Below are 16,461 nucleotides of genomic sequence, written 5' to 3'. Positions count from 1 at the left end.
TTGTGGCCATGGTTAAAAAATTATACGAAATTTTTCATATTTCAGTGCGGTCCGAACTGTTTTTAATCCCGAAATTTCGAGTCACATTCAAACTTATTTTAAAAATAAATGTATATCCATATAAAATCCAACAAATTGTCCACGCATAAAAATCATTGGAATTTAAAATCTCGAAATGAAAAAAAAGAAATTTGAAACTAGTTTCCGGTTTGATGTACAGCCCATTTCTCATTACTGATAGACCATTTTCTAGGCCAGCCGAATGAAGCTCTCCTCATCTTGAAAGATTTGTAGCCCAACAGGTCTAACAAAGTGACTTACTTGACAAAGCATAGAAAATTGGGCTAGCCATTTTCAGAAATAAAAAAAGAACTATTGGGCTGGTCGGTGGTAAACATAAAAGAAAAGGTTGTCTAGACAGGCTAGAGTGCCCCGCACAGCCTAGTTGACAACCTACTTTCGTCTCAAATACAAATTAGATAAATGCCACTCCAATTATGGAGATTCATAAAACTGCCACTGCAATTTTTGCGAACTTTGAAAAACGCCACTAGTATTTTGCAAACTTTGAAAAACGCCACTCCAGACATCACAATATCAAGGTTCTGAGACCAACTATTAACACACAGAAGTACTAGAAATTTAACCGAGACTTGATTCCATCATTCCTATAAGTCTCTAGCATAGTAACTGGTCATCCTGATAGATAGATGAGAAGGCCTAGTTTCTTAACCCCGTAGAAAGATGAGGGTGACTCAGATCAGAAGGACATAAGGTAAAGGAGTAAAAAGAGCCTTACGTTCCCTTCCACAATCAATACCCTTATATAACTAATGCATTTCCAGACTCAACTTCGACCAGTTTGGCTTGGTAATCCTACAGGCGGTAAGTCTATGATACCAAAGCTGTCAGTGTTGGGGAATGTAGTAATTTCAAAAAAATTCCTACGCACATGCAAGATCATGGTGATGCATAGCAACGAGAGGGGAGAGTGGCGTCCACGTACCCTCGTAAACCATTAAGCGAAAGCGTTATGACAACGCAGTTGATGTAGTCGTACGTCTTCACGATCGACGGATCCTCAGTACCGAACGTACGGCACCTATGCGTTCAGCACAAGTTTAGCTCGGTGACGTCCCGCGAACTCACGATCCAATAGAGATCGAGGAAGAGTTTCGTCAGCACGACGGAGTGGTGACGATGTTGATGAAGCTACCGACGCAGGGCTTCGCTTAAGCACTGCTACAATATGACCGAGGTGGATTATGGTGGAGGGGGGCACCGCACACGGCTGGGAGAGATCAATGATCAACTTGTGTGTCCCAGGGTGCCCCCTGCCCCCGTATATAAAGGAGAAAGAGAGGAGGCCGGCCGGCCTGTAGGGCGCACCGGGAGGATGAGTCCTCCTCCTAGTAAGAGTGGGAAAGGAAGGGAGAGAAGGAAAAGGAAAGGGGGGCGCTGCCCCCCTTCCTTGTCCAATTCGGACCAGAGGGGGAGGGGGCGCGCGGCCTTCCTTGGCCGGCCCCTCTATCTCTCAACTAGGGCCCAACAAGGCCCATTTACCCCCGGGGGGTTCCGGTAACCCCTCCGGCACTCCGGTAAAATCCCGATTTCACCCGGAACTCTTCCGGTGTCCAAATGTAGGCTTCCAATATACCAATCTTTATGTCTCGACCATTTCTAGACTCCTCTTCATGTCCGTGATCATTTCCGAGACTGCGACCTACCTTCGGTACATCAAAACATATAAACTCATAATACCGATCGTCATAGAACTTGAAGCGTGCGGACCCTATGGGTTCGAGAACTATGTAGACATGACCGAGTCATGTCTCCGGTCAATAACCAATAGTGGAACCTAGATACTCATATTGGTTCCTACATATTCTACGAAGATCTTTATCGGTCAAACCGCATAACAACATACGTTGTTCCTTTTGTCATCGGTATGTTACTTGCCCGAGATTCGATCGTCGGTATCTCAATACCTAGTACAATCTCGTTACCAGCAAGTCTCTTTACTCATTCCGTAATGCATCATCCCGCAACTAACTCATTAGTCACAATGCTTGCAAGGCTTATAGTGATGTGCATTACCGAGAGGGCCCAAAGATACCTCTCCGATAATCGGAGTTACAAATCCTATTCTTGATCTATGCCAACTCCACGAACACCATCGGAGACACCTGTGGAGCACCTTTATAATCACCCAGTTACGTTGTGACGTTTGGTAGCACATAAAGTGTTCCTCCGTTATTCGGGAGTTGCATAATCTCATAGTCATAGGAACATGTATAAGTCATGAAGAAAGCAATATCACTAAACTAAACGATCAAGTGCTAAGCTAACGGAATGGGCCAAGTCAATCACATCATTCTCCTAATTATGTGATCCCATTGATCAAATGACAACTCATGTCTATGGCTAGGAAACTCAACCATCTTTGATCAACAAGCTAGTCAAGTAGAGGCATACTAGTGACACTATGTTTGTCTATGTATTCACACATGTATTATGTTTCCGGTTAATACAATTCTAGCATGAATAATAAACATTTATCATGATATGAGGAAATAAATAATAACTTTATTATTGCCTCTAGGGCATATTTCCTTCAGTCTCCCACTTGCACTAGTGTCAATAATCTAGATTACACAGTAATGATTCTAACACCCATGGAGTCTTGGTGCTGATCATGTTTTGCTCATGGAAGAGGCTTAGTCAACGGGTCTGCAACATTCAGATCCGTATGTATCTTGCAAACATCTAGGTCTCCCACCTGAACTTGATCCTGGATGGAATTGAAGCGTCTCTTGATGTGCTTGGTTCTTTTGTGAAATTTGGATTCCTTTGCCAAGGAAATTGCACCAGTATTGTCAAAAAAGATTTTCATTGGACCCGATTGTCGGTGTCAAAACCGACGGATCTCGGGTAGGGGGTCCCGAACTATGCGCCTAGGATCATTGGTAACAGGAGATGGGGGACACGATGTTTACCCATGTTTGGGCCCTCTCTATGGAGGTAATACCCTACGTCCTGCTTGATTGATCTTGATGAATATGAATGTTAAAAGAGTTGATCTACCACAAGATCGTAATGGCTAAACCCTAGAAGCCTAGCCTGTATGACTATGGTAATGAGTATATCCTTTCCGCAGTAACCCCTTCGATTTGTATAGACACCAAGGGCACCTAGGGTTTACATAGAGTCAGTTACATAAGAAGGAATCTTCATAGTCGGTCGCCAAGCTTGCCTTTCACGCCAAGGAGAGTCCAATGCGGACACAGGTACAGTCTTCAGCCTTCATGTCTTCACAACCCATTAGTCCGGCCCATGGATAACAGGCCGAATGCCCGAGGACCCCTTAATCCAGGACTCCCTCAATAGCCCCTGAACCTGGCTTCAATGATGAGGAGTCCGGCGCGCATATTGTATTTGGCATTGCAAGGCGGGTTACCTTCTATTCGAATTTCAAGATAGTCTTCGGATGCGATGATTGTATCTGGCCCTGTCACACACACCATACATAATCACAGAGAGAATACATTACACGAGTCAAATCCGCTGACAGCTTTTACAATATGACATCACGTCTATCCGGTCATAATTTTGAACCATTTTTCATCTGCCGCTCCATGGTTCGAGACGCGGTTGCCATTGGCATGTCTTTTCGAAGCAGAGATCGTGCCCCCTTATTACGCGATTCTCATCAATATGGGCGTGGGCGACCCAACCATGCCGTTTGCACGGCCCTTGGGAATAGGCGAGTTTAAGGCGAGTGGGGAGACGCTTGATATTCGTGGCCTTTATAAGGGGACAAGGATTCCCTTCCTTCACCCACACCTTAGCTCCTCCTCAGTCCTTTCGTCCCTGAGCTCAAGCACCCAAGCTTTTAGCTTTTCCCTCGACCGAGAAAGCACTCCAAAGATGCCCGGATCTGGAGCTGAGGGTAAGTGGATGGCCTCCTCCATCAAGAATAAGGATATCAAGGCACTCCGGGAGGCCGGATATCTGGCCAAGGAGATCGCTCACCGACTCCCGGCCAAGGGACAGATCGTCCCTACTCCAGAGCCCCAAGAGAGGGTGGTGTTTCTCACACATTTCGTCCACGGGCTGGGCTTCCCTCTTCACCCCTTCGTCCGTGGACTAATGTTTTACTACGGGCTAGACTTCCATGACCTAGCTCCCAACTTCATCCTCAACATCATGGCATTCATTGTCGTGTGCGAGGCCTTTCTCCGTATCCTGCCTCATTTCGGCATATGGCTGAAGACCTTCAATGTGAAGCCGAAGGTGGTGAGCGACCTATAAGCAGAGTGCGGAGGCGCCATGGTGGGCCAGATGCCCAACGTTACCTGGCCCGAAGGGTCGTTCGCGGAGACGGTGATAGGGTGGCAATCAAGGTGGTTCGATATCACCAAGCCGCGTGACGCCACCTGGGTGGCGGCCCACGAATTCCGATCCGGAATCTCGATGCAGCTCACCTCCTAGAAAGAGAGGGGCCTAACCTGGGGTCCCTCGGACGAGCTGACTGGGCTCCAGATGTGCGTCTAGAACATGATAGATAGGAAGATCAAGCTTGTCAACATGGTCCAGGTCATGCTCACTCGTCGGGTCCTTCCGTGCCAACGCCGGACTTGCTATCTGTGGGAGTACGATCCGACCAAGCACCAGACGCTACTAGAGCTCCTCGGCATGGCACACGAAGAAATCTAGAAAGTGCTCTTCAAGGCCGGCGAGATGCCACCTCCCACGATCGAAGATCGTGGGCTTAGCTTAAAATGCCAGGCTAACCCGGTAAGTTCCTTTAATGTTTCCGAGGCGTACCCTTTACTAGCATATTTTGAGAAAAAACCTAAGCTTTCCTACCCATGTTTTCAGGCCTAGATCAAGATAGAGGAGGGGATTAACTGTCCGGCTCCACTGCACGAAGACCAAGAATTCCCGTTATTGATGAAAATGCTTTTTTTGGCACCTTATGAGGTGCCAGAGAAGATGGCCAAGAAAGCGGCCAAAGGGGCCAAGAAGGGCCTGCACCAAAAACGTGCTCCGAACGTGACATCCGAAGACGAGACTTCCTCTTCGTCCGCTGACGACGGCAACGAAGAGGAAGAAGAAAACGACTCCCCACCTGAAGTGGGGAGGACGAAGAGAGCGGCCCCCACAAATCCGGAGGCGAAAGCGCCTAAGAGGGTTAGAGGCTCCCTCGCGGATAACTCCGCGTGGGATGTTGATAGTAGTCCGGAGCGACCTCGCCGGACCAACCCTCGGGCTGCCTCGTAAGTACCAGAATCTGAAAACATCTGGCCTTCCCGGTTTGTAATATTGATATATCTTAAACCTTGCAGTCCCGCACACGATGGCTCCCCGCAATCCTCGTCAGAGGGATCGCTAGAATCAAAGGATATGGCTAGCATGTCTCCGCCACCTGCTCATTCCGTCTCTCCCAAGGGTGATGACGAGGTGGTGTTGCAGAAGATCTTCTCCGATCAGGGGAGCTTCCGGAGACCGTCGCGGTGGCGCCCCAGGATGATTCCTCAGTCGCCGGACACATGGGGAAAAAAGCCCCTATGGGGACTGGAGACGGGGGAAGAGTTCCCTTCGGACCCGACCCGGATACCATTACGGAGATCTACGCGGCTCCGCAGTCCAGCAAACGGCATTCCCTGAAAGGAGGGAATGTGCCTGTTCCGCCGGTGACCTCTATCCAACCAGAGGCACCAGATAATCTGCTGGAGGCGCTACGAGGCGCCTCTATTGTGGATGAACATCGCGCCCTTATGGGCACGGTAATAGAGAAGGTTCAGTTCATCAAAAGCGGACTGACTAAAGCCTGCACTAGCCTTCTATCGGGCTTTGAGGTAAATAATGCGTTTGTAAGGAGAATATCATAGTATAGATAGTAGCCCCTATTGCTCTGTTTGGTGTTCGGAAAGAAAAAGGCGAACAGAGGATCAATAAGAAATATCGCAGGAGTCTACTAAGTTGTCTATGTGAATAAGCAGGTATCGTTCTAGGCTGCCACCGCTCATGCTGCGGAGGTCTCCGGACTGAAGCGGAAACTAGAGCTCGCCGAGGAGGAGCTCGACCTCGTGAAGAAGCAGCTCGAGGATAGACAAGGTATGCCGTAACCTGCGGGTATTTTTAAGAAAAAATGAATAGTCCATCTGGACTGAGGTTTCATAAACTTTATTAGGGGCCACGACCGAGGTGGCAGCCCTTAAGAAGGGGTTAGCCGAGGCCGAGGACAAAGCGGCCAATGAACGCGTCGTGCGCGAGAAGCGCGAGGCCCGAATTGGCGAGGCGCAGTAACAGCTCCAGGGCGCGATTGTAAGGCGCAAGAATCTGAATTGGCGAAGGCCCACCAGAGCGCACAGGATGCATGGGCCGAAGCCCAGAACGCCCTCCAGGAAATTCAGGCGGCCAAGGAGATTGCGGCAGGTAATTCTTTCACCATGCAAAGCAAGTATGTAGAAGAAATGTTCCTTGTACTTAGCCGAATTTGGGTTTTCCAGGGGTGTTTTCGGATCTGCCGCACAGTATATCAGATGCTGCCGAGCATTATAGAGCCGAAGAAGGGATGTCTACGGAGAAGCTATTCTGGTCCCAATATCTTGGACCCGAACATTCGTTGTCCTTTAGCGACCAGCTGAAGCAGTTGGTCGAGCTGCATAGGTCGGTAGAGCTAGCCATGAACGACCTGATAGTCCGGCTGTGGCTTGCCGAGCCTATACCTAGCAGCTACTTTGGACTTGTTAAGAGACTTGTAAGTGCCTATCCGCGGCTCGAAGCCGGGAAGCAGTCGGTCTGTATTGAAGGTGCTCGTATGGCATTTGCCCGCGTCAAGACGCATTGGGCAAAGCTGGATGCCAAGAAGCTGATGACCGAGGGGCCGCCGGATGCCAAGGAGCATTGTCGAGCCGAGCACTATTTTGATGGCGTCCTGGAGGGGTCCCGCCTTGCGGCGGAGCAATGTTCGAAGGATGTCATATTCCCATAAGAGCATTTGTATCATCCTGTCCTATAATATGGAACAATGATGTTATGCATTATAATTCTTGCGATTTACTTTTTACCTCCTATGCGGCCGTTTATGAAATCTAAGGGTTGACCAATCATCGGCTTCTGCCCCCATGTAGATAGTACAGGGGTGTTCGGGATAAATCTAAACACTCTTTACTCCACATTCTGGTCCTTAAAGGAGGTGTTTAGCGCAACGAACGAGGCAATCATACTGTGCAGCCTTTACCAGCCTCACTTAGCCATAGGAGTTTGAAAATTAAGAAAGTTGGCGAAGCCCCTGGTATTCAGAAGGCTAAACTAGGGGCGTTATACATGCCTAATCGGAGGAACCGATTCTTCGCAAGAAGCGGAAAAAATCTCTAACGATTTGGAACCTCTCGAACAGCTGACCAACTCTCGCCGCTTCATGACACTCAGTTTTCGGCTTTCTCTACTAAGGTGCTCGTCCGAAAGAACCGGGACACAATCGCAGTAGTTCTCCCTTTACTACCCTAGCCGATATAGCGGAACGTAAGGTAGTAAGCACAGGAGCCGGGCAACCCAACTATTGACCAAAGACATGATTCAGAGTCGATGCATATAATGCTATAAGTTCGGGGTGCCGAACTATACTGAAAAAGTGTTTGGAATTTTATTGACGTAATGCAGGGTGTAATGAAGCCCGTGGCGTAGTAATACGTACCATGGTGTACATGTGCAATAAGTAATATATACAAAGGTGAGGAAACAGGAAAATTAAGTAATAAGCTGACGCCACCAGTTATTCACCATTGTGATGTAATTAGTACGTCGAGGCGTACTTTGTGCAAGTAATGTGATAAGCAAGTAAAGATATTTAACATGCCGCAACCAAGGGCGAGCTGCGTGTGGGTATGTAAAACAAGTATGGAAATCGTTTAATAGAGCCCACCCGGGGATTCCCTTGCATGCCAGAATTCCTTGCCTCCATGGTGTGTTCTGCAAACGGGTCGTCCGCATCGACCTCGAAAAGAGAAAAAACCCATAATAAAAAGAAAAAAATAAAGGCGTGCGAATCCCAGGGTCGGTCAAGCCGCACTATGGATCGCGAGCGAGTTATACCTTCGTCAGTACCCATGGGGTTTTGAGTGCGTAGTTATGTACGCGCGGTATGGATGCCATTTCCTTATCAGGGCTAGGACGGAGGCCGAATTTACTAATTCAACTCTTGACAAACCAAGCTGCCCTGTTGCAGTGTAGTCAGGACCTTCTTAACGATGTCCAGGGGCTCGGCAGCCGGATTATGGTGCCGCTTGAGAAGGCCGCTCTGTACTTCTGCTGCTAGGGCGACGGTATGCTCCTCTGTACGGAGGGAACGTTCCGTGTTTCCATTTACTATAATGACGCCGCGTGGACCGGGCATCTTGAGCTTGAGATAAGCATAATGTGGCACCGCGTTGAATCTAGCGAACATGGTTCATCCGAGCAGTGCGTGGTAGCCGCTGCGGAAGGGGACGATATCAAAGATTAGCTCTTCGCTCCGGAAGTTATCCGGGGAACCGAAGACCACCTCTAGCGTGATCGAGCCCGTACAACGGGCCTCTACGCCTGGTATAACTCCTTTAAAGGTAGTTATCGTGGGCATAATTCGTGAGGGATTAATGCCCATTTTGTGTACTGTATCCTGATAGAGCAGGTTGAGGCTGCTACCACCGTCCATTAGGACTCATGTCATGTGAAACTGTTGATGATTGGGTCGAGTACCAATGCGGCTGAACCGCCATGCCGGATAATGGTTGGGTGATCTTGACGATCGAAGGTGATCGGGAATGACGACCATGGATTGAATTTTGGGGAGACTGGCTCTACCGCATAAACGTCCGTGAGTGCGCGCTTGCGCTCCCTTTTGGGGATGTGTGTAGCATATATCATGTTCACCGTTTTGACTTGAGGCGGGAATTTCTTCTGCCCCCCAGTGCTCGGCTACCAGGGCTCCTCATCTTCATCCTCGCTCTGCGATTCCCCTTCCTTGTTTATGCTATTTACCTTGCTGGCTTGCTTAAAGACCCGACAATCTCTGTTAGTATGGTTGGCCGGTTTGTCTGGGATGCCATGTATCTGGCATGGAAGATCGAGTATGCGGTCCAAGCTAGATGGTCCTCCGCCGTTCCTTTTATAGGGCTTCTTTCACTGGCTGGACTTGGAGCCACTGAATCTAGCGTGAACTATAGTGCCATCGGTGTTATCCCCATTGCTTCCGTGTTTGTGTCTATTGCGCCGGAGCTTGCTGGTGCTGTTTTTGGCCTCAGAGGGGCCTGCTTCATTGGCTGTATTTGTACTGTGATCCAGCCAACTATCCTCTCCCATGCAAAAGCGGGTCATAAGTGTCATGAGGGCTGCCATGGACCTCGGCTTTTCTTGGCCGAGGTGGCGGGCGAACCATTCATCACGGATGCTATGTTTAAAGGCCGCTAGGGTTTCAGCATCCGGACAGTCAACGATCTGGTTCATTTTGGTTAGGAACCTAGTCCAGAATTTTCTGGATGATTCTCCAAGTTGTTGAACTATGTGGCTTAAGTCATCTGCATCGGGTGGTCGGGCATATGTACCTTGGAAGTTGTCAAGGAAGGCTTCTTCCAACTCCTCCTAGCCGCCGATGGAATTTTCGGGCAGGCTATTTAGCCAGTGTCTAGCTGGCCCATTGAGCTTTAGTGGGAGGTATTTGATGGCATGGAGATTGTCTCCATGGGCCATGCGGATATGGAGAATAAAGTCCTCAATCCATATTGCGGGATTGGTTGTTCCATCGTATGATTCAATATTGATGGGCTTGAACTCCTCGGGGAATTCGTGATCCAACACCTCATCTATGAAGCAGAGAGGGTGTGCGGAGCCTCTATATCGGGTCGCGTCACGGTGCACCTCCGATGAAGTCCGTCTGCGGTTATCGGCCCGGGTATGACTAGGTTTGTCACGTCCGAATAGTTAGCCGTCATCCCGAGTTGGGAAGCGTCCTCATGATCCGTAGATTGATTTGGTGTGTCCTACTCTATTGTCCATCTCCTGCCGAAGGTCGTATGTATGGTCCCAAGCTGTTCTGTCCCTGTTTTTGTGAGGCGGTGGGGCAAGCAGTTGTTCAGCCTGAGTTGCCGTTTTATCCCGACCGTGGGGTGGTCGGTCCACCGCACTGTGCCGACCAGGTGGTGTTCGGTCCGCATTGCGTGAGGGAGGTATGGGATCTGGTGCCTCCTCATCGAACTGAGGTAGCAGTCTACGCTTTTGGTAACTCTTGGCCGGGCGCTTGAGGCCGTATTCCTCGGCTGCCAGAACATTAGTCCACCTGTCAATGAGCAGATCTTGATCAGCTTGGAGCTCCTGCTGCTTCTTCTTCAGGCTTCTTGCAGTGGCTATTAGCTGGCGCTTGAAGCGCTCCTGCTCGAGGGGTGCCTCAATCACGATGAAGTCCTCATTGCCGAGGCTCGCATCATCCTCAGAGACTGGATGATAACTATCATCGTCTGGGTCATTGGGCCTGGCCTATTTATCCGGGGTATCTTGCCTGTTGTCTTGTTCTTCCTGTTAGGATGCAGCCCCGACAGGGTCTTCATTGTTTTCGGTGTCGCCCGGAGTACTATTTTCTCCGGTGCCAGTGTCGCTATCTTTTGAGCGACAAGGCTTAGAGCGGCGTTTAGGGCGCTGGCGCTTGGACTGTGTCTTAGAAGGTTTATTCGCAACTTGATCTCCTTTGTCATCGTCGCTATCTTTTTTAGGTGTGTCGACCATGTACACATCGTACGAAGAGGTGGTCGTCCAACGTCCAGTGAACGGCGGGTCTTGGCCTTGCTCCATGTCGGCATCGTCGTCCATACCGTCGATGTCTTCGGAGCCGTAATCAAGCATGTCAGTTAAGTCATCGACAGTGGCTATGAAGTGCGTGGCGGGTGGGAAGCGAAATTTCCCATCATCAGCCTCTGGCTCGAACCGAACATAGTTTGGCTGTGAGTCCTTCTCCAAGGACAAGTTCTTTAAAGAGTTTAGCACATCACCCAAAGGTGAGTGATGGAAGATGTCTGCGGCACTAAATTCGAGAATCGACAATCGATCCAGCTCGGTGTCCGCAGACGTACCCGGTCCGAGACTTATAGCCGGAGACGAGTCTGGAGGTCCATTGACGCAAATATTGTGGGGTGCCGAGTCCATGTGCGGCTCCAATGTTGCGGACTATGCGGCCTCAGATGGCACGAGCTGCTCTGGTTCTAAGGCCGTTGCAGCAATAGGGACCATCTCCTGGATGTGATTCGATGACAGTTTTAAGTCATCTCCTGGGGGATCCATCGCTGCGGTCTCAAATCCATTGAAGATCAAGTCTCCACGGATATCCGCGACGTAGTTCAAGCTTCCAAATCTAACCTGGTGGCCAGGGGCGTAGCTATCGATCTGCTCCAGATGGCCAAGCGAGTTGGCCCGTAGTACGAAGCTGCCGAACATGAAAATCTATCCGGGGAGGAAGGTTTCTCCTTGGACAGCGTCACTATAGACGATTGAAGGGGCCATCGAACCTTTCTACGATGGCACAGTGGAACTCTCAATGAATGCACCAATGTCAGTGTCAATACCAGCGGATCTCGGGTAGGGGGTCCCAAATTGTGCGTCTAGGATCGATGGTAACAAGAGACGGGGGACACGATGTTTACCCAGATTCGGGCCCTCTCTATGGAGGTAATACCCTACGTCCTACTTGATTGATCTTGATGAATATGAGTGTTACAGGGGTTGATCTACCACGAGATCATAATTGCTAAACCCTAGAAGCCTAGCCTGTATGACTATGGTAATGAGTATATCCTTTCTGGACTAACCCCTTCGGTTTATATAGACACCGAGGGGACCTAGGGTTTACATAGAGTCGGTTACATAAGAAGGAATCTTCATAGTCGGTCACCAAGCTTGCCTTTCATGCCAAGGAGAGTCCAATCCAAACACAGGTATAGTCTTCGACCATCATGTCTTCACAGCCCATCAGTCCGGCCCATGGATAACAGGTCGGACGCCTGAGGACCCCTTAATCCAGGACTCCCTCACCGATGCACTAGGTATGACACCTAGATCGGATATGAACTCCTTCATCCAGACTCCTTCGTTTGCTGCTTCCGAAGTAGCTATATACTCTGCTTCACACGTAGGTCCCACCATGATGCTTTGTTTAGAACTGCTCCAACTTACAGCTCCACTGTTCAATATAAACACATATCCGGTTTGCGATTTAGAATCGTCTGGATCAGTATCAAAGCTTGCATCGACATAACCATTTACGATGAGCTCTTTGTCACCTGCATAAACGAGAAACATATCCTTAGTCATTTTCAGGTATTTCAGGATGTTCTTGACCGCTGTCCAGTGATCCACTCCTGGATTACTTTGGTACCTCCCTGCTAAACTAATAGCAAGGCACACATCAGGTCTGGTACACAGCATTGCATACATGATAGAGCCTATGGCTGAAGCATAGGGAACACTTTTCATTTTCTCTCTATCTTTTGCAGTGGTCGGGCATTGAGTCTTACTCAACTTCACACCATGTAACACAGGCAAGAACCCTTTCTTTGCTTGATCCATTTTGAACTTCTTCAAAACTTTATCAAGGTATGTGCTTTGTGAAAGTCCAATTAAGCGTCTTGATATATCTCTATAGATCTTGATGCCCAATATATAAGCAGCTTCTCCGAGGTCTTTCATTGAAAGACTCTTATTCAAGTATCCTTTTATGCTATCCAGAAATTCTATATCATTTCCAATAAACAATATGTCATCCACATATAATATTAGAAATGCTACAGAGCTCCCACTCACTTTCTTGTAAATACAGGCTTCTCCAAAGGTCTGTATAAAACCATATGCTTTGATCACACTATCAAAACATTTATTCCAACTCCGAGAGGCTTGCACCAGTCCATAAATGGATCGCTGGAGCTTGCACAGTTTGTTAGCACCCTTTGGATCGACAAAACCTTTTGGTTGCATCATATACAACTCTTCTTCCAGAAATCCATTCAGGAATGTAGTTTCGACATCCATTTGCCAAATTTCATAATCATAAAATGCGGCAATTGCTAACATGATTCGGACAGACTTAAGCATCGCTACGGGTGAGAAAGTCTCATCATAGTCAACCCCTTGAACTTGTCAAAAACCTTTTGCAACAAGTCGAGATTTGTAAATAGAAACATTACCGTCAGCGTCAGTCTTCTTCTTGAAGATCCATTTATTCTCGATGGCTTGTCGATCATCGGGCAAGTCAACCAAAGTCCATACTTTGTTCTCATACATGGATCCCATCTCAGATTTCATGGCCTCAAGCCATTTTTCGGAATCTGGGCTCACCATCGCTTCTTCATAGTTCGTAGGTTCATCATGGTCAAGTGACATGACTTCCATAACAGGATTACCATACCACTCTGGTGCGGATCTTACTCTGGTTGACCTATGAGGTTCGATAGTAACTTGATCTGAAGTTTCATGATCATCATCATTAGCTTCCTCACTAATTGGTGTAGGTGTCACAGGAACCGGTTTCTGTGATGAACTACGTTCCAATAAGGGAGCAGGTACAGTTACCTCATCAAGTTATACTTTCCTCCCACTCACTTCTTTTGAGAGAAACTCCTTCTCTAGAAAGGATCCATTTTTAGCAACAAATGTCTTGCCTTGGGATCTGTGATAGAAGGTGTACCCCAATAGTTTCCTTTGGGTATCCTATGATGACACATTTCTATGATTTGGGTTCGACCTTATTAGGTTGAAGCTTTTTCACATAAGCATCGCAGCCCCAAACTTTAAGAAACAACAACTTTGGTTTCTTGCCAAACCATAGTTCATAAGGTGTCGTTTCAACGGATTTTGATGGTGCCCTATTTAGCGTGAATGCAGCCATCTCTAAAGCATAACCCCAAAACGATAGCGGTAAATTTGTAAGAGACATCATAGATCGCACCATATGTAGTAAAGTACGATTATGATGTTCGGACACACCATTATGCTGTGGTGTTCCGGGTGGCGTGAGTTGCGAAACTATTCCGCATTGTTTCAAATGTAGACCTAACTCGTAACTCAAATATTCTCCTCCACGATCAGATCGTCGAAACTTTATTTTCTTGTTACAATGATTTTCCACTTCACTCTGAAATTCTTTGAACTTTTCAAATGTTTCAGACTTATGTTTCATTAAGTAGATATACCCATATCTGCTCAAATCATCTGTGAAGGTGAGAAAATAACGATACCCGCCGCGAGCCTCAATATTCATTGGACCACATACATCAGTATGTATGATTTCCAACAAATCTGTTGCTCGCTCCATAGTTTCGGAGAACTGTGTTTTAGTCATCTTGCCCATGAGGCATGGTTCGCAAGTACCAAGTGATTCATAATCAAGTGATTTCAAAAGTCCATCAAAATGGAGTTTCTTCATACGCTTTACACCAATATGACCTAAACGGCAGTGCCACAAATAAGTTGCACTATCATTATCAACTCTGCATCTTTTGGTTTCACATTATGAATATGTGTATTACTACTATCGAGATTTAACACAAATAGACCACTCTTCAAGGGTGCATGACCATAAAAGATATTATTCATATAAATAGAGCAACCATTATTCTCAGATTTAAATGAATAACCATCTCGCATCAGACATGATCCAGATATAATGTTCATGCTTAACGCTGGCACCAAATAAGAATTATTAAGGTCTATAATTAATCCCGAAGGTAGATGTAGAGGTAGCATGCCGACGGCGATCACATCAACTTTGGAACCATTTCCCACGCGCATCGTCACCTCGTCCTTAACCAATCTTCGCTCAATCCGTAGTCCCTGTTTCGAGTTGCAAATATTAGCAACAGAACCTGTATCAAATACCTAGGTGCTACTGCGAGCTCTAGTAAGGTACACATCAATAACATGTATGTCACATATACCTTTGTTCACTTTGCCATCCTTCTTATCCGCCAAATACTTGGGGCAGTTCCGCTTCCAGTGACCAGTCTGTTTGCAGTAGAAGCACTTAGTCTCAGGCTTAGGTCCATACTTGGGTTTCTTCTCCTGAGCGGCAACTTGTTTGCCGTTCTTTTTGAAGTTCCCCTTCTTCTTCCCTTTACCCTTTTTCTTGAAACTGGTGGTCTTGTTGACCATCAACACTTGATGTTCTTTCTTGATTTCTACCTCCACGGCCTTTAGCATTGCGAAGAGCTCGAGAATTATCTTATCCATCCCTTGCATATTATAGTTCATCATGAAGCTCTTGTAGCTTGGTGGCAGTGATTGAAGAACTCTGTCAATGACACTATCAACAGGAAGATTAACTCCCAGTTGAGTCAAGTGATTATGGTACCTAGACATTCTGAGTATATGTTCACTTACAGAACTATTCTCCTCCATCTTGCAGCTGTAGAACTTATTGGAGACTTCATATCTCCCATCCGGGCATTTTCTTGAAATATTAACTTCAACTCCTGGAACATCTCATATGCTCCATGACGTTCAAAACGTCGTTGAAGTCCCGGTTCTAAGCCGTAAAGCATGGCACAATGAACTATCGAGTAGTCACCAACTTTGCTCTGTCAGACGTTCTTAACGTCATCAGCAGCATCTGCAGCAAGCCTGGCACCCAGCGGTGCTTCCAGGACGTAATTCTTCTGTGCAGCAATGAGGATAATCCTCAAATTACGGACCCAGTCCATGTAATTTCTACCATCATCTTTCAACTTTGCTTTCTCTAGGAATGCATTAAAATTCAGCGGAACAACAGCACGGGCCATCTATCTACAACAACATAGACAGGCAAAATACTATCAGGTACTAAGTTCATGATAAATTTAAGTTCAATTAATCATATTACTTAAGAACTCCCACATAGATAGATATCCCTCTAATCATCTAAGTGATCACGTGATCCAAATCAACTAAACCTTAACCGATCATCACGTGAAATGGAGTAGCTTTCAATGGTGAACATCACTATGTTGATCATATCTACTATATGATTCACGCCCGACCTTTTGGTCTCAGTGTTCCGAGGCCATATCTGCATATGCTAGGCTCGTCAAGTTTAACCCGGGTATTCTGCGTGTGCAAAAACTGGCTTGCACCCGTTGTATAAGAACGTTGAGCTTATCACACCCGATCATCACTCATCACATGGTGTCTCGGCACGACGATCTTTTGCAATGGTGCATACTCAGGGAGAACACTTATACCTTGAAATTTTTAGTGAGAGATCATCTTATAATGCTACCGTCAATCAAAGTGGAATAAGATGCATAAAGGATAAACATCACATGCAATCAATATAAGTGATATGATATGGCGATCATCATCTTGTGCCTTTGATCTCCATCTCTAAAGCACCGGTATGATCACCATCGTCACCGGCGCGACACCTTGATGACCTTTGTAGCATCGTTGTCGTCTTGCCAACTA

This window comes from Triticum urartu, chromosome 3A (genome assembly GCF_056163025.1).
Source record: "Triticum urartu cultivar PI428250 chromosome 3A, HENAU_Tu73, whole genome shotgun sequence".
Lineage (NCBI taxonomy): Eukaryota > Viridiplantae > Streptophyta > Magnoliopsida > Poales > Poaceae > Triticum > Triticum urartu.
This window is presented reverse-complemented; position numbering follows the sequence as displayed.